Below are 26408 nucleotides of genomic sequence, written 5' to 3' on the forward strand. Positions count from 1 at the left end.
TTACTTTTTTCCATGTTGACTCGAGTCATAATGGGTCCTTAATGGTGTTCTAATTTGCATATCTCAAATTGCTGCTGAGACCCAGCATTTTTCCTCCTGATGATTTACTGTTTGTCTTTCCTTATGTGTCAAACTGTGTTCATCTGTGACTGCGGAGCCTCCCCTGCTTACAATTTATCTCCTCAGAACCACTTTCCTGTTGGGAAATACAAAGTCCTGCCTTCCTCCCTGCCTCCTGGATGGGGCCCGGCCCCTCGACCTGGGCTAACTCCTCTCCACATCTGCCTCGACTACCGCCTCAGCCCCTCCTGCCATCGCCTGCAGCCCCTGGACTGGCCGGGACTTAGGCTCTGGGTGGGAGGTGGGAGGTACCAACAAAGAGGGGGCTGTGCCTGTGGTGGAGGCGGAGGGGAGGTAGGTGCCAGGCAGGGGCTTGCCTGCTGGTTCTGAAACAGGTTCATTAAAGTGACCTCCTTGGAGGCAGGCTGTGCTGGGAGATTCTGGGAGGAGCCAGAGGCGGGTAGGGGGCTGCAGAGGGCTCCGGAGTGCATCTGGCTTAAGGGTCACCCACTGAAAGGCCGGTAGGGAGTAGGGGGAGCTCAATAACAGAGGCCAGCTGGGTGCCAGAGAACAGCACTGGTGAGGTGATAAATGACAGTGACCCGTGGCCTAGGAAGGGGTGGAATCTGTGGAAAATTGGAACGTGTACCTCCCATCACGGTGCCTGGCACAGCTGCTTGACTCCACCCCCGAGAAGGAGGGCCCAATGTAAGCAATGTCCCTTTTTTTTTTTTAAATGACAAACCAGAAATCCCAATTTTTAACTTAAATCTCCTGATTTAAATAAATGTTTGGAAATACATTTAATTCAATAGAAATAAAATACATTATATAGGTCAAATGCAGTGTATCTGGGAATGAGCCTCGTTTGTGAGCCTCCAACCTGTGACCCCTCATTACTTGATGGTTTTTCTGGGAAAACAGGCCCAGGGAGGCATCCTCATATAGCAGAGATCAGGACTCAGAAAGCCCGGCGGTCAAGTACCATCTGTCTGACCTTGGAAGAGCTGTTTAACCTTATCTATAAAAAAGAAGATAATGGCTTCCTCGGGGTGCTGGGTGGACCCGTTGGGGTCACATCATGTCAGGCGTTTAGTAGATGCTCAGTTAATGTGTTGATAGGTCCTGCGTGGGGTCATCTGGAAAATTAGGGGAAGAGCTAGGCCCAGAACGTTGCTCTCCTGACTTCTTGTTCAGAGCTTGTTTCACATCACATTGGCCTGCTTTCATGGGAATTTTCAGAGATGTCGGGACACAGGGGTCATTCTGACCTCTGGGAAAATACAAGTCACTTTATGAGAACTTGCCTGACAGTTACTGAGCTCATGTAATGGGGACTTAGCTCTGTGGACTTTGCCTTGCAGTCCCCAGAACCCAGGAGATCCACTCTCAGTAGCAGTAGTAATAATAATAATACTATACAGGGAATTCCCTGGCAGTCCAGTGGTTAGGGCCCAGTACTTTCACTGCCAGGGCCTCGGTCCGACCCCTGATCGAAGAACTAAGATTTTGCAAGCTGTGTAGCAAATAATAATAATAATAATACCATATAGCATTGACCCTAAGAAGTCAATGATCATAAAACAACCATTGTTTTATGCAAACTATGAAAAAGAAAATGCTGCTAGTTAAATCATGATGTGCTAGCGATTGTAAGATGCATCCTGATTTCAGAGATATTAAAATGGGGGAAATGTGCATCTTAGAATGGAAGAAACAGAATGGTAATAAAGTAGTGATAGGAATAGCTACATCTAATTGCTTACCTCAGATTTTTACAAATATTATTTTACTTGTGCATTTATCAACAGGCCTTTAATTTTCTAAGCACTCACCATGTATAGGTACCAGGGATATGAGGTGACTCAGACCTAGGCTGTGCACTTCAGAAGCTCTAATCCTAGTAGGGAGGTGGTACAGGAGGCGGCTGTAGAACAATGTGTAAGGGATGGAGGCAAGAAAAACAGAGGATGTCATGGGAGTTAGGAGAGAGCGCGGCTCTTCTGATCCTTAGGGGCAGAGACCGAGACAGTTGGAGGTGCCTGGGATTGATAGGAAGCTCTCTGAGGACTTCCCAGGTAGCTCAGTGGATAAAGACTCCGCCTGCAGTGCGCTAGACTTAGGCAGATGTGGGTTCGATCCCCGGGTCGGGAAGATCCCCTGGAGAAGGGCACGCAACCCACTCCAGTATTCTTGCCTTGAGAATCCCATGGACAGAGGAGCCTGGCTGGCTGCAGTTCCTGGGGTCAGAGAGTTGGACACGACTAAACATGAGCATGCATGCAGAGGAGGAAGGGAGTGAGCGAAGAGGGTCTTGGCTGAGGAAGAAGCTAAGCAAGGAAGGATGTGTTGCAGCTGGAGCTAGCTTCAGCCAGGTGCCACAGGGAGCCCTGCAGTTGGCATTGCACCAACACAGATGTGATCCCACATTGAGGGAAGGGGGGGGCCCATCTTTTGGACCCACCCCTCTCTGGCGCTCCCCCACCCCCAGTCAATCATTGCCTGCAGTGCTCTCTCCCAGCAAGGGTTCCCTTTGAGAAGGGGGCAACTGTGAACCCTTAGCAGCCAAGACTCAACAGTAGCTGGGGAATGGCATACCAGCCTGATAAAAGGGGATCTAGGGGGGTGCCTCCAGCAGTGTTCACTGCAGTGGCCGTCCTCTGTTGAAGGAGTCAAGGAAGGCTTTCTGGAAGAACTGCCATTAAGCTCAAGTCAAGAGCAGGGTAAGGTTTACCTGTGGATGCAAGGAGGAGAGGCGCATATGTGAGAAAGTAGACGTCTTGGGAACTTCAGGTTGTTTGACTGTGTGGGCCTGGGGCTGGGAAGTAGGGCAATGCCAGATCATTTCAGAACCACAAGTGCCTAACAGTCTGGCTAACAGCTTTTTGCAGCAGGTAATGGGAGCTTTTTTTTTGTTTTGGCTGCACCACGTGGCACATGAGATCCTTTTTCCACCCCCGACTGGGGAGTGAACTCACGTCCCCTGCATTACCAGGCAGATTCTTTTTTTTTTTAAACCAGGCAGATTCTTAACCACTGGACCATCAGGGAAGTCTGGTGGGAGCTATTGAAAAGAGATATGATCACTCTGATGGCAGTATGGGTGATAAATATCCTAGACTAGATCAGTTAGGAGAGGAGAAAAAATGGTAGCCAATACTTAGGAAAGACTCAACGGGTTACACCATTGTTTTAAGCTCTTATCATCCCCATTTTGCACATGAAAAAAACCAAGTGGTTAAGTAAGTTGCTCAAGGTCATCAAGCTAGTGTGAGCCAAAAATTGGACTCAGGTCTCAGCCTGTGCTCTTAACCTGTACATTCTCATGAATATGAATTTTGGCTTCTAGTCTAAGATGCATGAGTTGTATTTGTTTTCATTTAAAAATAAGGCTTTAAAAAACTGCCCAGTGCATATGCTGGATCCCAGGGGTCCCGTTCCTCCTGACCCACAGCCATAAGGTAGGGAAGCTGAGTTCTAGAGAAGAGCCCGTGAAGGAGTCTGTTCTGGGGCTGGTTTTGCAGGGGGTGTTGGACTGTGCTGAAACGAGGCCTTTGGGAAGCTGGCAGCTCTGGTTCTGTGAAGAAAGGGCGTTTCTGTTTGTGGCCCTGTCAGCCCGCCCTCCCTGGCGGCCACACCTGTTTTGTCCTTCTCCTATCCCCGGCCAGACGTCTGTCCCAGAGTGACAGCAGCAAGTGGGGACATCTGCAGAAGCTCCCTCTGGGGCCTGACAAAGGCACTCAGAACCTGGCCCAGGCCTGCAAGAGAGGGAGGTGGAGGTGGGGGTCGGTGGGTGGGCACGGGGTGAGGACAGCTGTGGGCTGCTGTGGCAGGCGCGGCCCTGCCCCGGAACAGGTGAGGTCAATGTGAACTCAGGCGGAGGGCCCCCTGGGTTTTCAAGGGTAGAAGAGAAGGCAGTGCAGGGACTTCTCAGCACACTCACGGTGCCTTAACTTCACGGCTGGGGTTTCGAGCTCTCTGCTCCCTCAGAAAGGACGTGGCCGAAAAAGGGTGTGAAGAGAAGGCACGGGTGTCAAAGGGGTGTCCCTTTTGGGGGTGGGTGGGCATGCAGTGGAAGAGCGTGGAGTGCAGGAACTGAGCAGAAGCCTTGGAGAGACACCGGGAAGGGACACTGGGTCAGTGCTGGAAAGTTTCGCTGGGCAGAGCCCAGCAGAGAGGGTCACCTCAGGCTGATGGGGTGGACCTGGGGGCCTTTCAGAGGAAACAGAATCTTGACGAGGTTCTCGAAAGGGAAAAGCTAATTTTGGGAGAAGAGGATCTAGGATAAAATAGTAAAAAAAAAAAAAATAATGTAACCTCGTATAGGTATGTAGCACGATACAGCTATGAAACCATTTTGTCCTTGTGATTCTCTAAATCCCTAGAAGGTGGCATTCTTTTATGGCTTGTGTCGCAAATACCGTACAGTGCATCTCATAGGGACCCAGAACTCGAGACTCAGAGAAGCTAAGTGTCGACTTCGCTAAGATCACACAGTGGATTGGCTTTAGTTAGGCAGGATCCAGACTCAGTCCTGGCTCCCTGTTCTTTCGTTTTCTGTTGTAACTGTAGGTCATGAGGTCCCAGAGGTAGGTAGTGCCTTTATTCTGAAAAGGGCAGTGACAGCAGGACACAGGCACATTAGGGATATAAGGTAGACTTGAGATTTCCTCAAAGGTATTTGTACTCTCAACTCCCCACATTCCTGCAAAGGTTGGTTATTCACTTAAACACACTGTGTGCTGGCCTGGATGGAACGTCCTGACACAGAAAGGACAATGGGAAAAGGACTGGAAAGCAGGCATGGGGTTTGGGGTGAAGAAAACTCTTTTAAATGAATGATGGAAACAAGGTTCATGGAGGCAGGTGGACGAGGGGTGAGAACCTGGCTTCCGTGGAAGCTTCTTTTATCTTTTAGTAACAGTTTTATTGGGATAGAATTCACATACCACAGTATTCCCCCATGCAAACTTCTTCATGGTCTCAGGTTGACCCAGAAGAGGATGCGAATGATGACCACTCGGGCAGTGAGGGGTAACTTGGTGCAGAGTCCAGAGAGCCGATGCTGTTCCTGGAAGCCTCTTGAATGCCATATTCTACGGTCACTGGGACCCAGTTTGAGATTCTGTCTGGGGTGCTTTGCTTCCTGGAGTGTTTGTCAGGAGATGCACTCCCTGGGATCTGGAGCTCTGTGCTCTTTGCTGTAGTTTTGTAGCTTGCTGGTGGAGAAAAGCCTGCTCTCTAGGTAAGGTCCCTGGACCATCTCTTTTTTTTTCTTTTCTTCCCCAAAAGGCACCCTTTTTAGTTGCCCCTATAGGAAGGGTTAGAGCTTCTAGAACCAAAACTTTCACTTCACATGTCAGTGATTCTGCACTGTCATATCTGCAGCAAAACTGATCTCCAGGGCCTTCCTGGAAGAGCTGCAGCTTTCTTTACACGTCCTCATCTGTTGGCCTTTGGGAGGGAGACTTCTCCTGCCAGGCAGGCGCCATCTGGGACAATCTTGGGCCCTCCTCCCCTTCTTCCTTTGTGAGCGAGAGCTACTCCAGGATGAGCAGGGCTGTTCCAGGTCACTGACTCCTGCTTCTCATGCATCCTGCCATCCAGCCCTGCTCCCTGTGCTTCTTCCTGGGCCCAGCCCAGCAGCCCGGCATGGGACAGGGAGGGAGCCCTGGCGGGACAGGGCTGAGGAGTGCCCTCTGGAGTGGCTCCCACTTGTTCCCTGGAGGCTGGGCTCTGGCTCCGTGGTGGCAGGCTCTTTTAGGAATGTGCTCCCCAGGCAGGGTTCTGGAGGGGAACATCTCTGGGCTGGTCTGTACTGGCTCTGGGGGAGCTAGCTCTGGGCTGGCCCAAGCCCACCTCTGGGGACCAGGCCCAAGGGGGAGGTCATGATGGCTGCAGGTTTGCAGAGGAAGCTGGCAGCAGTGAGCACTGGAGACCAGGTGGCTTTGCTTTGGTTCCCGCACTTGGATGAGGTGTCAGTGGGAAGGAAAACATCAGACAAATGGAAAAAACAAAAAAGATTTTGCACAGAACCTCTTGCCAGGAGTCTCGGGAGTCCAGCCTCTACTTGGGGGCCTGCGTGCCTGAGCACCTCAATCTTCAGTGACTCACTGCCTTCCTCTGGGGGAGATGGGAAGAGGAAGAGAGGTGACAAACTATTGGCTTGCCTTGTGATCTTGTGTAAGTCACTCGACCTCTCTGAACCTCAGTGTCCTCATCCATAAAATGAGCGAGATGAAACTTCTCACACACACAGGGTAATTAAGTAGGCTGTGTGGGGGGACATGCTTTGAGAATTGCCAGGAACAATACTGTCAGAGCAGATGCTAAATCCAAGAGCCTGGGCTTTTCTTTGTTGGAGGTGGTTTCCCTGGCTCCTCTATTCATTTTTTGGCAATCACAGAATCATGGATTTTAAACTGGAAGGGATTTTAAGAGGTCATCAGGTCCAGTCCCCTGACACAATTATCTTTATTTTTGCAGATAAGACTAAGTTGTCATTACTGTGACATATGTGTAAATAAGCCCTTTTCCTCCTGGGTAAGGTGTGAGCTCCAGCTGCATACAGGGGCTCCCACCAGCGAAGGGGTGGAAGAGGATAGGAAGGTCATGCCTCTTAGAAGCAAGTGTGGGGTTTTGAAGGTTTCTAGGCAGAAGGTACCAGTATTGTCTCTGTTATCCACTGGGGGCAGGGGGAGGGCCGGGGTGGGTAAGGGCCTTGCCCTGCAGGCTCAGAAGGGCAGTGAGAATCACATTCTGCTGCCCCTCCCCTTCCCCCTGAGAAAGCAAAGGATGCACCTGCCTCTCAAGACTGGCCACAGGGGAAAAGCGGCTGCTGCCAGGACACAGTATATTCTTCAGTGCCTTTTCCTTCAAAGAAAAATCTCCTTCTAACCCATCTCCTTGGGAAAAACAAAAACAAATGGAAAGAGCCAGGGAAAATGGGCTCCCTCCCCAGGACTTACAGTGAGGCCCTGGAGCCTCACTGTAAGGATACTTGGGGGCCAGCAAGAACCACCTGAGTAGCAGAAATGTTTCCCATCTTCCCGGCCAGTTGAGGAGGCATCAGGGGATGGCACCATCCCTGATGGCAGGGAAGGTAGGGGAACTACAGGCAGGCAGCTCAAAGCTGCCCAACTCTGGCCTCAGTTGCTAGAATTAAACCGAGGCGCTTTTTACATATAGGTAATCGAGACATGGGTCTTTTATAGGAACTGGGACCAGTCTCTCAATAACCTTAACACCGCTAGCCAAAACGGGAAACTGGGGGAGACTGTTAATAAAGTGCCTTGGAGAGGACTGCGCGTGCCCTACCGTATCCAAAACCAGAGTTTTCTTTGTGGAAGAAAGCGACTTGTGTCCTCCCCAGCATCACACACAGACTTTCCTGGCAGGCCCGATGGGTTTCCAAACATTTCGTCACCGTCTCCTCCTGACCTTGGTGTGAAAGGAAAGAGCCGCGTGGCCTGTTGATTCCAGCAAAGCCATCGGGGGGCACCGTTCCTGGGCTGGGGGAGGGTGACGACTGACTCTGGAGTGGAGGTGAGGTCTGCTGGAAATCCCCAGCCCGGGCAGCCGCCGGAGGTTTAAAGACGCCTTCCCCGGCCTTATTTGGTCTCAGGAAGTGGGCGGCGCCGGGCCTGCTGGCAGAGAGGCCGACCCGAGACAGTTGTGCTGATGAAGTGGTAGAGCTGGTTCCTGCTCGCCGCCGTGCCGCGCGCGCCGGCCGGCCGCTGGGCGCTCCGCGCTCCCAGCCCGGAGTTGTGCAATCCTTTGTAGCACGCCAGAGAGTCCTCCTCCTTTGCTGTTGCCTCTCGCCCGCTCTCTCTCTCTTTTTTTTCAAGCTGTGAGCTCAGCCGATGAGTCAGAGCAGTGCAATCCTGACACTGCATCGCAGGACTGGGGGTGACACGGAGGGAGGGAGAGCGATCGCGAGGCGGAAACCACGGGCGCGGGGTGCGTCGAGGCTCCTGCGCCGCAAGCAAGGGGTGACAGCCCGCGCGTCCCGCCCGGGCCCCGCCAGCAAACTTCCCAGCCTTGGGAGGCGCGGGTTGGCGGAAACCCTGAGAGCGCCGCGGGGCGGCGGCGGCGGAGGCGCCTGTTTGTTTTTAAAATCGGGAGTGCGTGCAGGCGGCTGGAGCCTGGGAGGCGACCGAAGGCGGCGGCCCGCGGCGGAAAAAGGACAGCCGATGCGGGAGCTCGGGCCGGAGCGGGGTAAGTGGGGCTGCCAGGCCGGCGGCCGAGGCCTGCACGCGGTTCGGCGCAGAGCCCGCCCTGGCGGCGGCGGCGGCCAAGGGACCCCGGGCTGCGCGCGAGCAGAGGCGGCTGCTGGGCGCGCGGGCTGCAGGTCTGCAGGCGCGGCCCGGAGCGGGGGCGCGGGGCGGCGGCAACTTCTGCGGCCCGGGCGGCGGGGGAAGCGCGCGCCTGTTCGTGCGTTTGCCGCCTCGCCGCGCGCCCCTCCGCGGCCCGCACCCCCCGGGCCCGCAGCGGCGTGTGCAGCGCCGACCCGCCGTGTTTGTGCAGCTACGCAGCTCGCGCGCGGCCCCCGCCCACCCGGGCGCGGCCCCGGCAGGAAAACCCTCCCAAGCCGCCGGGCCCACGGTGGCGGCCGCGGCAGCCTCAGGAATACGGCTGCTCCTCTGCCTGAGCGAAACGTGGTGTCCTACGGGACTCGCTTGCGTGACCTAGCCGGGTTCCGGGAGGTGCTGGGGGTGGGGGTGGCTCGCGAGCTGCGGGAACTTGGCGCGGGAGCCCTTCCCCTTGCACCGTAGAGTGGACGTGGAGACTGCGCCCGCACCCGGAGTTTTGGGGACGGAGGTGGTGGGGAACCGGAGCTAGTGCAGCAGAGGCCTAAGCTGGAGCGTTGCGGGCGGGCGGAGCGGCCTCACCCCGGCGCTGCTGGTGCACCCCGGACCTGTCACCGCGCGGTCGCCCCCGCGCGCCCCGCGCCGCTCGGGCCTGCGGAGCCCTCCCGCCGCGTCACCTGGTGGTGGTGCGTTTGGTGGTTCCCGTGCGGAGCTCGGGAGCCCGGGTGTTTTTCTGGATCCTGCGTATGGCCGGCTTGGTGGAGGTGGTCACACCAGTCTTTCATTTCACTCATGCAAGAGCGCTTGCACCTCCAGGGCCCCCCACCCAGGCTTCTGGATTTAAGGGCCTGGGGCTTTCAAGCCTCAGCCCCAAGGAAGCCTCAGGAAGCCAGGCCTGGAGGAGGTATCTGCCAGCCTAAGCGTGGCTCGGAGTGGGGGGGTACCCTGGGTATTCCAGCCCGGCCTCCAGAGTGAGCTGCTGGAAGGATGAAAGGGGAAGTTCCTCTCACCCATTTAAAAGTTTGTCGGTCACAAACTTTAGTGGCTACTTCCTGCTTCCACCATCCCACCGGGACCTGGGTGCCAGCCTGTGGAGCCTTGCTCAGGGGACGGTGGGCTGGGTGAGAACTGGCTGGCCCTGGGTGACTATGGAGGCCACCTAGGCACGTGTGTACAGGGGATCCCTGTTGGCAGTGGTGACCGGGGTGGGGAAGATGGGGGGAGGGGAGGTCTGGCTTGCTCCAGCAGGGGGAGCCTGCCTGGTGGGCTCCTGGAGGTCTGGCCTCTGCTGGGCCCTGCAGCTCCAGGACCGAGGCTGGAGCCTTGATGAAGGAGGATGAACCGCAGCTCTGCGGAGAAGCCTCTCTTTCCTTGTGGGCCCCCGGCTGAGGCAAGGAAATCATCTTTCTTGCTCCAGAACCTCCCAGTGATGGTGTGCACGTGCGGCTTTCGCGGCAGAGAAATGTACCATTTTCATAGGTGGTTAGAAGGCTTCAGGAGGAAGGGGAAAAGAGAAGCCATCCCTGGTTGGAAATGTATGGATCCTTTTTTTTTTTTTCCTACGGCTCTGGACAGTGAATAATAGGAGTGTAAACATTCAATTACTGTGATAAACCATCTCATCGCATGTTTCTGGCCCAGTCTCCTCTCTAATTGGATTGGCCTCTGGCAGGTTACTCTGGTCTGAGTAGCTCCCAGGGGCCAGGGGGGCGAAGAACCTGGAGGGTTCCTTCTCCCACTCCCCCAGCCATGCAGCTCGCTTTGGGAAGATATATTGCTGCCAGTGTGGCCTCTCCAAGCATCTGGGAGAACCCACTCTCTTCCTGGCTTGTCAGCCCCTCACCTCCCACCCTCCCACCCCCCTCAACTGGAAAGAGTGCCCTGGAGTGCTCCTCAGGATGAGAGTTCAGCTTTTAAATGTGGAATTTAAAAATAGCTTGAGTGTTTAGCCCTGTGGGCCACTGCTTTTAATAAATGGAGAAAAATAAAAAGGCAATATGCAGTTACAGATTTCAGCTAAAGGCCTTCTGTGGTAGGGGAACTCAGGGAAGGGCTGCCCAGTGGAGCCAAGGCCTCTGGGCCCGCTGAGTGGGAGAAGGATGGGGGGAGGGGGGTACACAGCAGAGTATACTGGAATGGGGAGTGGGATCAGTCCAGGAATTTTGGCTTTGACAGCCCCTCTGATGCAGTTAGTTCTCACAGAAGGAGCCCTTGCTCCTGGTGCAATTAGGATGACCACAAGTAGTGGGGTGACTCCGGCTTATCCTTGTAATCCTGTTTCAAATGCCATTTCTTTGGAGAAGCCTCAAACTTCTGAATACTCCTTATATAGTCCTTTGTGTACCTACTGTAGGGTGGTGGTCAAAACACAGACTGGGAGCTAGAGTTTCTATACCTTCATAGAGTTGCGGTGAAGGTTTTGCAGGTTAGTATCTATACATCAAATGCTGAAAGCTTGTTTCAGCATTACTATAGCTCACTCTAGTTAGTATATGCTCTATGTTGTTCCCATAGTGTCCGACATCTAGTATTTAGCTAAACAAGGGAATGAAAGATCTCCGTCCAAAAACTGTAAACTTAGCATGTGGAGGGCCCCGAGAGTCTGGCTGCTGGAATTCATACTGTGCCATTGATTTCAAAGGAGTTGGTCTCTGTGTGATTTGGATACTGGTGAATCCAGTCTTCTGGCACTGCCCAATGGCTGGCCTTCTGGAGAGCGTGTCCCAGTAATTCTGACCCCAAAGGGACCTCAGAAAGAAAGGGTACTGGAGCCTCCTGCCTGGGAATCTGCTAACCTGGGCATTTCCTTTGGCCAGGCCAGTTGGCACCCTTCCTGTGTGTGCATGCATTAGTATAGAAGCAGCCTGGGGCCTCCATTCTTCCCGGACACTCCAGAGGCTCCAGAAAATGCAGCCAGGGGTCAAGTTCCATTGGAAGAGTAGCTTCTGCATGGGATCACCCTGCCTGTATGGGGCTGAACTAAACTCTTCGAGTTGGGCTGGAGCTGGGTGGAGTGTGCTGAAATCCCCAGTTCTTACTTACGGGATCTGCATTTGCATTCGAAGCAACATTCAGGATACCGTGAGACTGTGAGCTCATTTTATGAATCAGAAACATTACAGCATAAGTTCAGTGTTGGAAACTGCTCTTTGGAAGCCAGATCACCCTCCCTCCACCCCCAACAACATGCACACTTATAGGGCCCTCACAGTCACATACCTGGGAACAATAACTGTTAGCAGGGCAGCAGCAGTTCAGATTCCAGAGCCATCAGGCAAAACTTGTCCACACCTACTTCCATCCCCACACTCCGAGCACCACTCCTGGATGGCATGTGGACAGTAGCTGGACAGTGATTCTGAAGGAAGCCTGGCAGGCACAAGTGAACAAGGCCCCGGCTGACCTGGGTTTGTTCTTCAGTTTCCCCGCTTGCTGTGTGGCTCAGCGTTGATTACCTTCCTGAACCTCAGATTCCCCACCTATAAAATGGGGAGAATAATAATTCCTCATGGGGTTGCTGTGAAGGTTGAACAAGATCATGCAGGCAAGGTGACCTGAGGTACTCAACAGAGGACGGCTAGCATCTCATCGATTCCTATGGCGCCCAGCTCCTGTGTGCCTTTGGCTCCTTCCAGGGAAGGGGACAGGGAAGGTGTGCTGCTTGTGATAGGAGGGTGCCCAGATTCCAGTCCACTGGGGCTTGTGGAAATAAAGTTCCTGTTCGAACTCCCTAAGCCTTGGGCGGAACTGCGTGATACACCCCTGCCTGGACCAGCCCAGACCCTGCTGCCTGGGTCCTTTTGCAAGGGATTGTGTCCCTGCAGCCGAGGGTTAAGGGCTCAACTTCCCAGAGACCAGACTGTGCTCTCAGGAACCTACCCGCCCAGGCCTCAGGCTGAACTGCTCACGTGGGTGGGAGGAAGGCTGCTTTCTCAGTCAGGGAAAAAGTCCCCTTGTCTTTGCTTCACCTGAAGCCTCTCAGTGTGACCTCAGTGGAGGTTTGGGGTGGAGCCTAGGGTGGGAGTTGCTCCTAAGAGCTCCTTGGCTCTTTCAGCAATTGAAGGAGCAGAGGCAGAGTAGGAGGGTGTGTGTGGGAGGGCCACCAAGGTATTATTATATAAGAAGAAAGTTGCCACATGTAGGAAGAGAGCTGGGGTTCTGCAGGGGTGAGGGTCGGGGGCTCCCTGAGGGACTCGACTTGCTAGCCGTGGTTTTTGGGGACAGATGGGGAGAAGAGGGAGCTGGAGGCTGCCGGCGTCCCTGGCAGTGGTTGTTGATTGTGCTCTTCCTGGAACAGAGCCTGGTACTATGGCCAGGCGGAAGGTGCTCCCTGGACCCTCTGCCTTTCTCTCCCGCCACAGGGAGCTCGCGGTGAGAGCTATTTTTTTTCCAGGCAGTGCTTCTTCCTCCAGGAGTCTCAAGAGCAGAAGAGGGGAGCAGCCAGGGCAGGTTTGTCCAGGTCTAAGCTTGGAGGGAGGGAGATACAGTAAATAGGCTTGCAGCCAGAAGGGGGTTCCCTCTGGAAAGCCAGCCATCTCCTCTGGGGAGGTGGGGTCAAGAGAGAAAATGGTGAGGGATTTCGATTCCTCGCTTTTTCCAGCAGCCGGGTGGACAGAGGCCCTAACCCAGCCTGCTGTTGCCAGAATTTGCCAGCTGTTTGGAGGGGAAGACCCTGGAGCTCAGAAAGGAGCTTAGAAACAGCCATAGTGATAACTCAATGAGTCCCAAGAGTGCATGTGGGCTGGCCTCTCTGCACCTTCCTCCTGCTTTTCCTCCACCTTCTTCTCTTCTTCCCAGCCTGCTAGCAGCTCTTGGGGCACACCTGGCTGGCCTCAAATCCTCTTTCCCACCTGACCTGGCTCTGTCTGACCTTCCCAGCCAGCCCGGGATCCTCGTGCTGGGCTCCCCAGCTTCCAGGAGTCATCCCAGAGCTGGAAAAACACTTTGGGACAGTTAGTCCTTCACGTTCAGAGAGGGAAGCTGGAAAGCAGCGAGTTCCTTGAGGTTCCACAGACTGCTGTCCCCACTTTCCCTTTAGGAAGGGGGCAAGGCTCCCGTGTCCTGTCCGGGGTCCACTGCCCTGCCCCTCCCAGTTTAGAAACGGGGAAGGGCCACTTCAGTGCAGGAAGAGCCCAGAGGAATACTGTCTCGGCTCCTGGGTGTGGCCCCGTCTTCGGCTGGCTCCATAGTTATTTATTTGTGTGTGTGTGTGTGTGTGTGTGTGTGTGTGAGTTAGTTTTGCGGTTGGGAGCCTGGATCCGACCGAAAGCAGAAGTGCCCACGCTCTGTGCGCGCTGCAGCATGCAGATTGGCCCGAACAGGACAGTCAGGAGAGGAAGACATGGGCAGAGGCCCCTCTGCTGGGTGGCTGCTGCCGCTCTTTTTAATCCCTGCTCAGTGCTTGCACACTTGAGCGTAAACAGCCCTTCCATGTTGCTAGCAGCTGCCTTTCCTTGCTGGCTTTGGGCAGAAGAGCTGCCAAAAATAACCAGGCGGGCACTTCTACTTGTGGGACACTCACTGTGGTGGCCTCAGGGCAGGCCTCCTTGTTCCCTGCAGGCCCCAGGGCCTCCGGCATCCCTGCCCAGACTGTCTGTGGCTGACTGCACTGCCCCCCTCCCCACCCCAAGACTCCCTCAGGTGTCGGCACTTTCCCTTTTATTGCTTTGAGAGGGAGCCCAGGAGAGTGGAGGCACCATTACGTGCTTGGAAGCCCTGCCAGCTTTCATCCGGGGGCTCTTGTCCCACCGTGTCCCTGCAGGCCCTGTTGACACAGCTGGGGAGGCCTGTGCTGAGTGCTCCTCCCAGGCCCCTGGGCCAGATGCCTGCAGAGCCCGGTGCTGCTGCTGGGACTCCTGGTCCCCCTGTCCTCTTCTAGCCTGGCCAGTCCTGCTCTCAGCTGACTGGGGAACTGGAAGGGTCAGACCATTTTGTTGCCCTCCAGGTGTTGAAGATGAATCATGAATGATCTGCCCCTGCCCAGCAAGGGGGAATGAAATCATACTTATTGAGCTCTTACTTTGTGCCAGACACTTCATATATATACGTGTGTGTGTGTATATATATATATAACTCTCATTTAATCCTGCAGTAATATGTGGTAAAGGTATTATGCCCATTTACTGGTAGGGAAACTGAGGCCCACAGAGAGGCAGGTGATTGGAGAAGCTGGGACACCTTCTGTTTGACCCCAAAGCCCTGTCTTTTTATCGGGCAGCTCCCACACCTCTCCGGGCTGTTTTCACGTGCACAAGGAACAATGCTTTGACCCTTGGAATGAAGTGTTGATGGTAGGAATTCAGGCACCATTAGACTGGCTGATAGGGGAGATATTTTGGGCAGGGAAGGGTGGGGAAGACCCCTCTGATGCCTCTCTCTCCAAACTTTACAGGCCAGCCAGAAGCCCAGCCTGAGTCACCAGGCCCTGCTGCGGAGGTCGATAGGCACATAGGGGTCAGCTCTGCGTGTGTGCGCGTGTGTGTCGGGGGGGTGGGGGCAGGGCAGTGGTGGTTTGCTGGGGAAGTCACTCACGCATGAGAGGAGTGGAAAGGTTTAGTTTAGGCCTCCCAGAGACCTTCCAAGCATCTCCTCCTCCCCAAATATCCCCGCCACTGTTTGTCCTGAGAACAGCTTTGGGGCCACAGGCTGGGGTTAGGTGGGATCTTGGGCCTCCCTTCCTGGCTGCTGGGTGTGACCCCAGGGCCCATCGTTCCAACTGACTTGGCCCAGGTCCCAGAGAGCTCGGTTGGTGTGTACTTGGGGCTTGGGCTGGATGCTGTGCGGTGCTGGGTGCCAAAGGCCTCTGGGTGTATTTCAGGAACAATAAAGAATAAATCAACACAGGAGAAAAGGGCCTGCAGCAGCTGCTCAGACCCGGAGAAACGCAAGGAATGTGTGAGCTTTTGGCAGAGGCCCTGCATCTTGACCGGGGCCTGAGAAAGGCCGTGACACTGACTGGATGGCTGGACGAGTAAGGCAGGCAGCTGGCACTGTGCCCGCTCCGCAGCCCATCAGGGAGGCCCCAGGCAGCCCTGCTGAGAGCCCGCATGCTTGCTGGCAGCAAGGTTTTGTGCTTCTTGATCACTGACAGGTATTGGAGAGCCATATTGTCCCCATTCTTATCCTCCAAACCAGCAGGGTGCCCCCCCCCCAAAAAAAAACACTCCCTAAAAAAACAAAACAAAACAAAAAAACTCCCTTTCCTCCCTCCCCCAGGCCATCAGGTAGGTCTTAGTTCCTTCTAGGGTGGGCCAGGCGGGACAGCCAGAGCTGATGAAGACATCACACGCTGGACACCCGCCTCCCCCTTCCTCCCAAGAAGGAGAGGCTGCAGTGGCAGGTCTGAGAGAGTGCTGAGTCTGAGAACGTCCCCTGGGGATTCTGACCGTGTGTTCTTGGCCAAGTCACGTTACCTCTCGGGATTTCAGTCCCATCAGCCATGAAATCAAGATTTGGACCAATGGTTTTTGGGGTGGCCTTGAGCATCTGTCTCCTTTACTCAGGATGCACGGTGAACAACCTTTATTTGGAGATTTCACGTCTTGCGAAGAAACCCTTCTGAGAGTCCCATGCAGAGAGGTGCTGGGGCTGATGCTTGGTGCCCTGGGTGGGGGACATTGGCACTAGTAAGGAACCCAAGCATGGACTGACTTGACCCAGATTTCAGGGTGCCAGGGGGAGGGGGCAGGAACCCCGGGCCCCCATGGGGATTTGAGGCGAGTCACGGCTTATTTTTAAAGAGCTGTTGGCCGACCGTGGGTGTGGGGCTGGAGCATGTGGGAGGGATGTGGCTTCCTCTTAAACTGAAGATGTTGAGCTTTACAAGTTGGCCCAGTGGTGGTGATCACCAGTAGTAGTAGCGTCTTCATCTTCAAAAGCCACTCGCCTCCCAGGCCTCGCTCACTCACCTTTCCTGACCAGCCACACTTTCAGGACATGACAGCGGTTTTTAGGCCAGCTGAAGCCAGGGAGAAGATGGAAACAGCCGGAGGCTGCTGCCATCCATCCCAAAGAGCCTGAGTTGCACCCCAGCAGGAGGCTGAGCCTGTGGCCCTGCAGATGGGGCTCTAGGTTCCAGTCCTGGCATGGCCTCTGTACTCCCATGACCTCAGCTCTTCAGGTGCCTCGCTGAGAAGGGAGAGTGTCATCATACCCACCTTATCTTGAGGATTTAACAGGATCCTGAATGTAGGGTTCTCAGCACCATGCTTGGCACATAGTAGTGCCCTCTAGAAATGTCGGAGGTTGTGATGATGGTGAAATAGAAACCTTATTTTTGCGATGTTGGGCTCCAAGCCCTGCCTCATATCTTGCCAAAAGATGGGGCCTCCTGAGTGGTGGCATGAAGCATTGTTGTTGGCATCCTTGATTCTTGCTCCTGGCTGTGTATCTGCAGGCAAGTTTCTTTCCTTCTCTGGGCTCTTTGTGGAATTGAACCGAGTGAAAGGATGTCAAGCGACATCCCTTGAGATTTGTAATCTGTTTAGCTTCTCCAGCTGTTGCTCTGCTTTGGTGGTTGGCTCTGAAGAGGCACAAGCCACCTTTCTCCATGTGGTGTGGCGACCCTTATTCCGGAGGGTGATCCTGCTGACTCTGCAGCTCCCAACTCACCCCCATAGTCCTCCCACCTCAAAGCACTATGGGCTCTCCTCACTTCCAAGAGGGTCTTGAGATGCTTGTGATTTTGAGGGAGCCTATTCCTGCAGACCGGGGCTGGGATTATTTCTTGGGAGGGAGTCGTATATACTATGCTCTACTTGGAAATGGCCCCAGGAAAAGCAGCAGTTCTAGGAGGAAACATGAGAAAGTGGAGGGTCCACAGCTGGCTTTGTGGGGTTCTTGTGTGTAGCATTCCTTCTGAAGCCCACAACACGATTTGAGGCTTCTTCCTAGAAGTATGAAAAAAATCAGGGACTTAAAGGCAGACGACAAGATTTTGAATCTTGCTTCTGCCACCTTAATAACAGAGCCTCAGTTTCCTTCTGTAGCATGGGGACAATGAGGATGCCTGGGTAGGCAGACTGTGTTTGTAGATTAGGGTATGTCAGCTGTCTGGCCTGGAAGAAGTCCTCTGTAAATGTTAGCTTCCTTCTTTGGGGGAAGGATCTGCCTTTTGGACATTGGGTAGATTGGCTGGGGGAGTGAAATATTTGCTTGTGACCATTTTCCCAGGGAGAAGCAGGGCTGGTTAACAAGCTGTGATAGCCCTAAAGGGCTCTCCCTGCCCAGCTTGTTTTGATTCTGGGATCAAGCTTGGGGTTTGGGTCAGTTTCAGTGTGTGTCTGGGGTGGTGGCTGGGAGAAGGGGCTCCCCAGGCGTTTGCAAAAGTCTGAGATCTGTGGCTTCCTAGGGCTGTGCGCAAGGTGTGGAGAGCATGGTCTCAGTAAAGGAGTGGCCTTTCTGAGCTGTGGGAACTTGACAAGTTACTTCGAACCTTCATTTCCTGAAATTCCCCAAATTTCCTTCTATTTTTGGTTTCTGATTTTATCTCATTTTGATTGGAGAACACACTTTGTATGACTTCAGCCCTTTCAGATTTATTGAGATTTGTTTCATGGCCTAATTTATGATCCTTCCAGGAGAATATTCTGTGTCCCCTTGAGAAGAATGTGTATTCTCCTATCGTTGGGTGGAATGTTCTATGGATATCTGTTAGGTCTATTTGCTTTATAGTGTTCAGGTCTTCTGTTTCCTTGTTGATCTTTTGTTTAATTGTTCTATCCACTCTTGAAAGTGAGGGCTCCAAATATTATTGTTGAATTGTCTGTTTTCCCATTCAGTTTTGAAAGTTTTTGCTTCATGTGTTTTGGGGACTCTGTTCTTAGGTACAAATACCTTTATAATTATAATATCCTGTTGATGGATAGACACTTTTACCATTATGAAGCATTCTCCTTTGTCTCTAAGAGTTTTTGTCTTAAAGTCTATTTTGTCTAATATTAGCCGAACCATTCCAGCTTTCTTTTGGTTACTGTTAGTATGGTATACTTTTTTTTCCCTCCTTTTACTTTCAGCCTATTTGTGTCTTTAAATATAAAGTGTGTGTCTCTTGTTAACAGCTGGATCATGGTTTTGTTTCGTTTTTAATCTATTTCCCAACCTCTGCCTTTTAATTGGGGTGTTTAATCTGTTTACATTTAAAATAATTATTGAAAAGATTGGTTTATATGTCTGCCATTTTTGCTGTTTGATTACTGTGTCTGATGTCTTTTTTTTGTTCCTCTGTTACCCTATTACCAGTTTCTTTTGTGTTAAATAGATATCTTTCCAGACCTGTAAAATGGGACAAAGAAGAGTGAGGGTTAAAGAAGATGTTGCCTGCGGTGCACTCAGCACGGTGTCTGCCGGGTGGTAAAAGCTCAGGCGGGACTTAGGCCCTGTAGGAGCCACAGTCAGCCCTAGGGCTCCTGGGACCCCTCATGCCTCCTGGGCAGGGCACGGTAACCTGGCTGGTGGCTCCCAGGGGAATGAGAAGCAGTAGGTCCTCGGAAACTGCCCGGGGCCAGGATCTGACCTCTAGCCTTTCCTCTGCTCCAGCACCCGGGCATACCCTGGGCTGCTCAGGAAGCACTGTGGATTTCCCCACCTGGAGCCTGTACCCCGTTACCAGACCCACGAACCAATCTCTCAGGGTGGGTTTGAGAACCACTGCTCAACACTGGCAGGCAGCAGAGTGTGACAGAGACCTGGTGGCAGGCTTGGATTGCAATCCCGGCTCTTCCCTTGGGACCTCAGGCTGTGAGCTGGTACAAGTTACTTTTCAGAGCTAACCTTTCCTCCTTTCTCCGGTGGGAATAAGTGGTTGTACAAGTGAGCACTACTCACACTCGTTGGACACACGAGCAAAGCTAGTGGCTACTCTGTATTGTGGCAGTCGCTTGTCACAGAAGTGGTTCCTGGACACAGGCCTTGGTCCCCCCTCCCTTGCTCCTAAATTCCTCAAAGGCAGAAGAAACCAATGAGTGGTGGGTTCTAGACCAGACATGGTTACCTGACAACCAGTTCACTGTTTCCTCTCCATTGGGCCACGTTGCCTCCAGGCCCTGCTTCTCCCAGCCTTGCTGTAAAAACAGAGGGGAACTGAAGAAGCCTTGTGGACTCATGGCTAACACCGAATAAAAGCATGCAGATTCAGAAAGGGTGAGAACAGTGTGTGCTGGAGGGCTGCCTGGAGGAGGTGGGCTTTGAAAGGAGGCAGGTTGTCAGAGTGGCTGCAGGGCTTCCAGGCAGAGTGAACTGCTCCAGCCAAGGTTCAAAGTCGGGGAATTCTTCCCAGGGTCACCTATTCCCTGCATGTATCTTGAGCCCCAGGACAGGCTACCTTGCATTATAATTCATTTGTGTTTCTGTTCTTCTCTCCCACTTTGGACTGGTAGCTCTGTGTGGGTAGGGACTGTATCTCATCTCCTGTGTCTCCTCAGAGCCTGGCTTATAGCCAGTTTTCGGCGAATGCTTGTTGAGTGGATGAAGGGGCCGTGGGCAGACCTGCAGGGCTACAGAAGAGTGTGTGTGTGTGAGAGGGGGAGCAGGCAGGGCAGGGTCATGATGAGGAAGGTCCCTGCGAGTGGCCTTCTCTGTATGTTAGTCTGGGGCAGAGTCTGGCATTGGGACTCAGGCACAGACTCTAGGGAGCCCTGCCCTAGACCTGCCAGCAAGCCAGGCCCTTCCAGAAGAGGAGCCAGGCCCTTCCAGAAGAGGAGCCAGGTCCTTCCAGAAGAGGAGCCAGGCCCTTCCAGAAGGGGAGGGTGGAGCTGGAGCAGCCTCTGGTGGTGTGAACCCTGTAGGGCCTAGAGACAGTTGTGAAGTCCCCATGAAGCCCTCTCCAGAGGCTCAGTCACTGAAGGGCTAGCTGCAGGGACACTTGCCTTGTCTCTTCTGGAGACAGTCTGAACCTGCCAGCTTCCACTTTCCCCCTCCCCCCCGGAAGTCCCGAGTGCTGTAGAAGGGGATTTCCTGAGCTGCCTGTGGTCCTCGGTGGCCCTTGCCCAGGAGGGAAGCAGGCCAGTTCCCCCCGAGTGTGGACAAAAGCTGGACCAGGAGCTCAGTCCATTCCAGGCTCTGCCTCAACCTTGAAGTTTTCTCTCTGCCTCAGCTTCCCTGCTGTAAAACGGATTTGGGTGTCTCAACTTTCTCAGACATCCTGGGGGTGTTTGTGGGGGCAGTAGGGGAGGGGATGATAAAGGGAGATGCCTGAATGAAGCCCCATAGTGGGTGCCTCCTATGGCAGAGGATTTCCTCTCACTTGTATCCCTTTAAAAGCATCTCTGTGTTGGCATTGTTACAGTCCAAGCTCAAACTGCAGGCAGCTCGAACCCTGGCCAAGCCTCTGAGTCTGTCCAGCTTGACTGCTGGGACTCCTGGGACCCGTGACACCCTGGCCTGGCCAGGTCTGGCCTCTGCATTTCAAGCCTGAGGTTTAGTCTGGAGAAGTGATAATCTGAGGACTCTCTCTGGGTGGGGAACAGGCATATCATGGGTCTGTTCTCTCACACCCCCAGGGGAACTGACACTTGTGGGAGGCAGGTCCTCATCTCTGTGGCTGGTGTCTCCTTCCTTATTGGTTTTACATGCTTCCTGAGAACAGGACTTGTGTGTCCAGTGGCTTGGAAAAATGGGGCCCTTCAGCCTGGGTGTGAACTTCCACTTAGAGAGGGCACACAGCACTGCAAATGATTACACTGTGTCTAGAGGCAAGGTCTACCTAGGGCCTGGGCAACTCTAGCTGGCCCAAGATGGCAGTTGCGGGCCATTTGCCCAGTCTGCCTGTAGCCAATGGCCCCAGAATATCTGAGTGAGAGCTTTTCAGGATACAAGCCTGGGCTGGAGGGCCAGCCGGGCCGTGCTGGGCTCCTTTGGAGAGGGCCCCTCATCACTGCCCTGGGCATTGTAGCCAGACACGTTGGCTCTACCCAGCCTGGTCAGAGCACGAGGTAAACAGATCCACAGGCTCATGTCCCTGGCCTTGGTCTAGGCTGGAGCAGGAAGCCTCACAGGAAAAAAGAATGGGCCAGGGGACAACAGTGGGGACTAGCACTTTCTCAGTTGTCCTGTGTGTCCTGACCTACATGTGGGACAGTGAGTGACAGTCAGGGGACAAGTAGCTTAGGGGCCAACAGTTGGAAAAGGATTTGTGTTCAGCTTAGTGGATGGGGTCTGGGGCCACTGATGGGGTTATAAGACTGGACTTCACTTCATTGCAGGGTGATATGCTCAGGAGCTCTGATGTACATTGGGGAGAGGGACCGGAAGTCAGAGCTGGGCAGGAGCCCAGGGTAGACACACAGGCATGAATAGTGGCTCTGCCCAGGCAGGGCTCTGACTCACTTAGGGCGCAGTCTTGAATGAGCAACCTAAGAGGCAGGTACAAGCCGAGAGCCAAGGCACAATGATTTGTAGACTCTGGCCCCCTGGAGCTTGTTGTCTGCTGGCAGACAAAGAAATAGGCATCTGGAATTCAGTGGGCTGAGCCCAGCCATGGCGTTTAGGTGGTATTATGGGCTCAGCGTATAGTCCTTGGCTTCGGCTTGGGGTGAGAAAAAGACTTCCCAGAGGAAGCAATGTCTCTGACCTGCTGGATGAGTAGGACTTGGTCAGATGAAAAGGGTGGAATGGTGTGCTTGGCAGGGGAACTGCCTGGTCAGAGACCTGGAACAAAGCAGGAACAGTGTTTTGGAGCAGGAGCCGCTCTGAATGACGGCTCCAGCATGGAGTGTTGACACAAGTGGCAGGAGCCCAAGTCTGCAGGGACTTGTGGGCCAGATAGGGAGTTTAGACTTTGTCCTAAGATAGCCAGATACGGAGCTGGCTGGCCTAGAGATCTGGGTCCTTGTCGAGTGCCATATTTAGGTCTGTTTGCTCACGTTGGAGATGGATGAGCTCTGACTCCCCCTCTTCCTGGTGCTGAGTTTGTGGGGCCCGGGTGGTGGAGCAGGAACTTGGAGCATTAGCATCCTGGGGTGGAGGGATCCTTCCGTCCCGTCATCCCCGGGCCAGAGGTGAAGCCCCACGGCTGCTGGGTCTGGGCTGGGCACCCCTTTCCTGGCCTCTGTATCCTTGACTCACAACAGTCTCGTCTCTCGGATGACTGCACTGAATGGCCTAGCCCCATGGCCACTGAGGGCTCACTGGCCTCTCCTAGTCAATGTCCACATGCAGCCGGGCCGCTGATGGCACGTGGGGAGCAGTGTGTGTTCGAGTTGCCGTCCTTGGAGGGCCTGGTGTCACCACCAGCGCAGAACACCCAAGAGCCTTTTCGGCACCTTCCCTCATGTGTCTGCAGAACACGTGTAGGTTCAGCGCTGTTTTCTTTTCTTTGTGCACACTGCTTTCCTCTGTAGAGAGAAAGTGTTTCTCACTGTAGGTCCTCCTGAAAGCCCCAGAGGTCCCTGGCTGTTGAGATCAGATGCCGGCTGTGTCTTCTGCCCAGGGCTGTCTGTGGTGTGGTCAGGGACTGGTTGCAGCAGTGAGGCTCCCGGAGGAAGGCAAGAGCGCATAGAGCCTTGACAGACAGTCAGACTGATAGAGTGGGTGTGAGTGTCTGGGGCCCCATGATGTCTGTGGGTTTCCTTTTGCCGTGTTTCTGCATCCGTTTGTCAGAGGCCCTGCAGCTGGTCCCAAGGGCGAGCTTGCCTGCAGGAGTTCCTCCTTACACCCCATTCCCTGCAACCTCAGGGTTGAATCAGGTGGGAACCTTCAGAAAGGATGGCTTCCTAGCTCTCCCTCACTGTGAGGAAGGCCAGGCTGACTTCCACCTGAGGGACAGAGGAGGAGGGCTGGGACAGAAGAAATGGGAGGATGTGGTTTGGGCCTGGGCAGAGTTGCAGGCTGTGACATATGAGTGGGCTCAGAGCTGGAAGCCCCACCAGCAGCCCCCAGAACTGAGGCAGGGGTGGGCTTGCAGGGGCTGGAGGGTCCAGCTCTGAGAGTGAGGTGGAAGTGACCAGTGCAGTCTCAAGTCCTCCCTGTGGGTGGACCTCCCACGGCTGCTGGCGCCTCTGTGGTGTGGGTCCCCACCCCCCTTCCTTCTGTTTCTGCAGGTCTGAGGGCCTAAGCTGTACTGGGGCAGAATAGGAGATGTTTACCTGTCCAGTTAAGGGGCTTCCCAGCACCAATGAGGAGGGATATCCGTGTCCAGACAATTCTTGCTGTGCTCTGGGAGGGTGGTATGCAGAGAGGTTCCTGGTGTCTTAGCAGCATGCTTTGGTGGTAGTGGTTTAGTCACTAAGTCGTGTCCTACTCTTGCGATCCCATGGACTGTAGCCTGCCAGGCTCTTCTGTCCATGGGATTCTCTAGGCAAGAATACTGGAGTGGGATGCCATTTCCTTCTCCAGGGGATCTTCCTGACCCAGGAATTGAACCCAGGTCTTCTGCATTGCAGGCAGATGATTTACCAACTGTTACGAGGGAAGCCCAGCGGCATGTATTGGGGATGGGGAATAAGAACTTGGTCTTGGAGTTCAAGCCCCGGCTCTGTAGGTTCATTACCGTGTGACCTTTGGCAAGTTATTCAGCCCTTCAGAGCCTAACTCACCTGGAAAATAGAGGTTTAAATAACAATGCTTCATGCTTTGACTTCATGCTACTTTATAAAGCTGTTGTGGGAATTAAATATGTGCAGAGTACTTAGGATCTGCCTGGCACGGTGCACTCTTGTTGTTCGTATCATTATAAATACTACTTCTCCACTGACTACCGCCACCACTACCTCTTCTCCTTGCCCTGCTGTCCTGGTGTGTCCTCCCCTCCTACCACTGGGCTTCTCGGGCGTCTTCCACTCTCTTCCCCATCCCCCCACATAATGATCTTTCCTTGAGGGTCGCAGGCTTGGGTATCTGTGCTCTTAGCATTATGAGCAGTGTTCCAGTGGGGGTGACAGGGAGGCCTCTGTAGAAGCTTCAGCCTCCCCAGAGTTGGCCCCTTTGATTTTTTTCTCAACCAGTCCCTGGCCCGGCAGCTTTGAAAACCTTCTGTGGTGTGAGGAGTCAAGGCCCTCCCTGATGGGCAGGGTAGGGGGTGGGCGGCAGACCGAACAGCTGCAGCTGAGCCAGCGTGGGACTGGGGCAGAAGCAGCTCTGCCTCGGATGCCCTTTCTCAGACTCCACCCCGGCCTCCCCAGCCCCAATCCCAACCCCAACCCCTCTGCGCTGAGCGGCCATGCCTGTGCCTGGAACACCTCCATGAGGCACGTGCACCCGGGCCCATGGGCCACGTGGGCTTTCCCTTCCTCCAAGCCCCAAGCCTGTGCTGCGGCTCACCAGGCAGTAGGGCTGGGATGGGGTGGGGGGTGTTGTGTGCCTCCTCTGTCAGGGGAGGGGAGGCTCCCTGCTCCCTGGAGGCACGTGGACCTGCCAACTCCCCCTCATACCCCCCTTATACACACACACTCACATGCACGCACACACACTGGTACCCACATGCACACACACACACGCACACAGCATGTCCTTCCTTCCTCTGTCTTGTACGTGGACCTGCCAACTCCCCCTCATACCCCCCTTACACACACACACACACACACACACACACACACACACGCACACGCACACACACACATGCAGCTTGTCCTTCCTTCCTCTGTCTTGTAGTGCTTCATTCTGATTGGAGAGGCAGAGCCAACTCCTGTGGCCGGGACAGTCCCACCCTGCAGCTTCACCCTGGCGCCCAGGCTTGTTTTCGGTCTGGGGGGAGCTTTTGGGTCTCTCTCTCTCTGCTCTGTGTGCTGGCTTGGCTGTCAGGGCGTGAGAGTTTAAAAGCAAGAGAAAGGGGTTTGTTTAGAATGTGGTTTCTGTGGCCTCGGCGCGCTCTGCCTCCCAAATCCTCCTGGGGTGTGGCAGGGGGTGGGCGAGGGGGCGCCTGGGTGACTTGGATACCCTCCTCGCCTTCCCCCAGCTTCCACAGGCGAGACAAAGCGGATGCAGCTCGGAGAGCCGCTCTCGCTCACAGCAGGGCCCGCTCACAGCAGGGCCGGGAGCTGGGGAAGGAAATGGAGGAGGAAGTTCCTCCCCTTCTGGGTGCTGGGTGAAAGTGAAAGGCAGCAGGGGGGCCGGAGTGAGTCACAGCCTCTCCGGGAGGGGAAGGGAGCTGCGGAAGCCTGCAGAGGAGCGATAGCACTGCCGCCTCCCCGTGGCCCGGGCCATCTCTGGGTGTAGCCAGGGCTTCACACCGGAGCCTGCCCCCAACCCAGCCAGTCCGCCTCTGCGCCCCTTGGCTGGTTTCCTGCGAACTCCCCAGGCTGCTCGTGGTGACCTGGGGCGTCTAGGCTCTGATGCCGAGGTCATTCAGCTGGGACCTGCAGATGTATTCACGGGGTTGGGGGGCGGGGGGGAGCGGGGATGGGGCGGGCTTCCCGAGCTCCCTTCCCTCCCCTCCCTTCTAGACTTGAGTGGCTTGGGATCCGAATCTTAGTGTGGGCAAGAGGTGGGCCATGTAGCTCTCACCCTCACCAACTTCCCAGAGAGGCAAACAAAGGAAAAAAATGAAACCAACCCTCTCCGAAGAAAGAAAAAGTCTTCAAAAATACATGCACAGTCTAGGTGTGAGTTATAACTTGCATACAAGTAATAAAAACATACGTAAATTGTAAAATACTGGTCTGGATGCCTTCTGTTCAGTAGCAGGATAAAAAGGATGACCTGGGTTGTTGTTGCTTTTAAATCAAGTTACAAAGCAAACATAGGAACACTGTGAGCACGTTGGTCATGCCGTGTCAGGGAGAAGCCTTCAGGACTTGTGTTCTAGAAATCCGCCTCCCCTCAGTATCACAGCTATGCTGTTCTTTGCTCAAGGTGCCAGGAGCTCTTGGGCGGTGGAAGAGGGTGGGCGGGGACTGCTGACCAGCTACTGGGCTGCATCCTGTCTCCTGCCAGCCCAGGTTGCAAAACAGGTTCCCTGCTCCTTTGGGGAAGACTGTGGCTGCCACAGTCCCACCCAGCAGCTCCTCCCAGGGGTGGGGTTAGGACTGCACACACTCCCTTCTGGGGCCTCACCTATGTGCAGAGGGACGGCAGCCTAGCCTTGGGCCTTGACTCTGCAAGGGCCTG

General features: G+C 54.3%; 1 protein-coding gene across 6 annotated transcripts in view; it reads left to right on the forward strand.

Annotated features, from left to right (window-relative positions):
• The window catches only part of MIDEAS (mitotic deacetylase associated SANT domain protein), a 68875-nt gene that overhangs the window by 19622 nt on the left and 22845 nt on the right, over positions 1–26408 (forward strand). Inside the window, exon 1 of one of the 6 annotated variants that reach the window (XM_061156704.1) lies at positions 7785–8277. The exons of 3 other annotated variants lie outside the window; for them this stretch is intronic. The gene's annotated coding sequence lies outside the window, so the exon portion shown is untranslated. Of the gene's footprint in view, positions 1–7784; positions 8278–26408 lie in introns of those variants that run through there. 2 more of the 6 variants (XM_061156703.1, XM_061156698.1) reach the window with 2 other exon arrangements.

The sequence above is a fragment of the Dama dama genome, chromosome 12 (assembly GCF_033118175.1).
Source record: "Dama dama isolate Ldn47 chromosome 12, ASM3311817v1, whole genome shotgun sequence".
In the NCBI taxonomy this organism is placed as follows: Eukaryota; Metazoa; Chordata; class Mammalia; order Artiodactyla; family Cervidae; genus Dama; species Dama dama.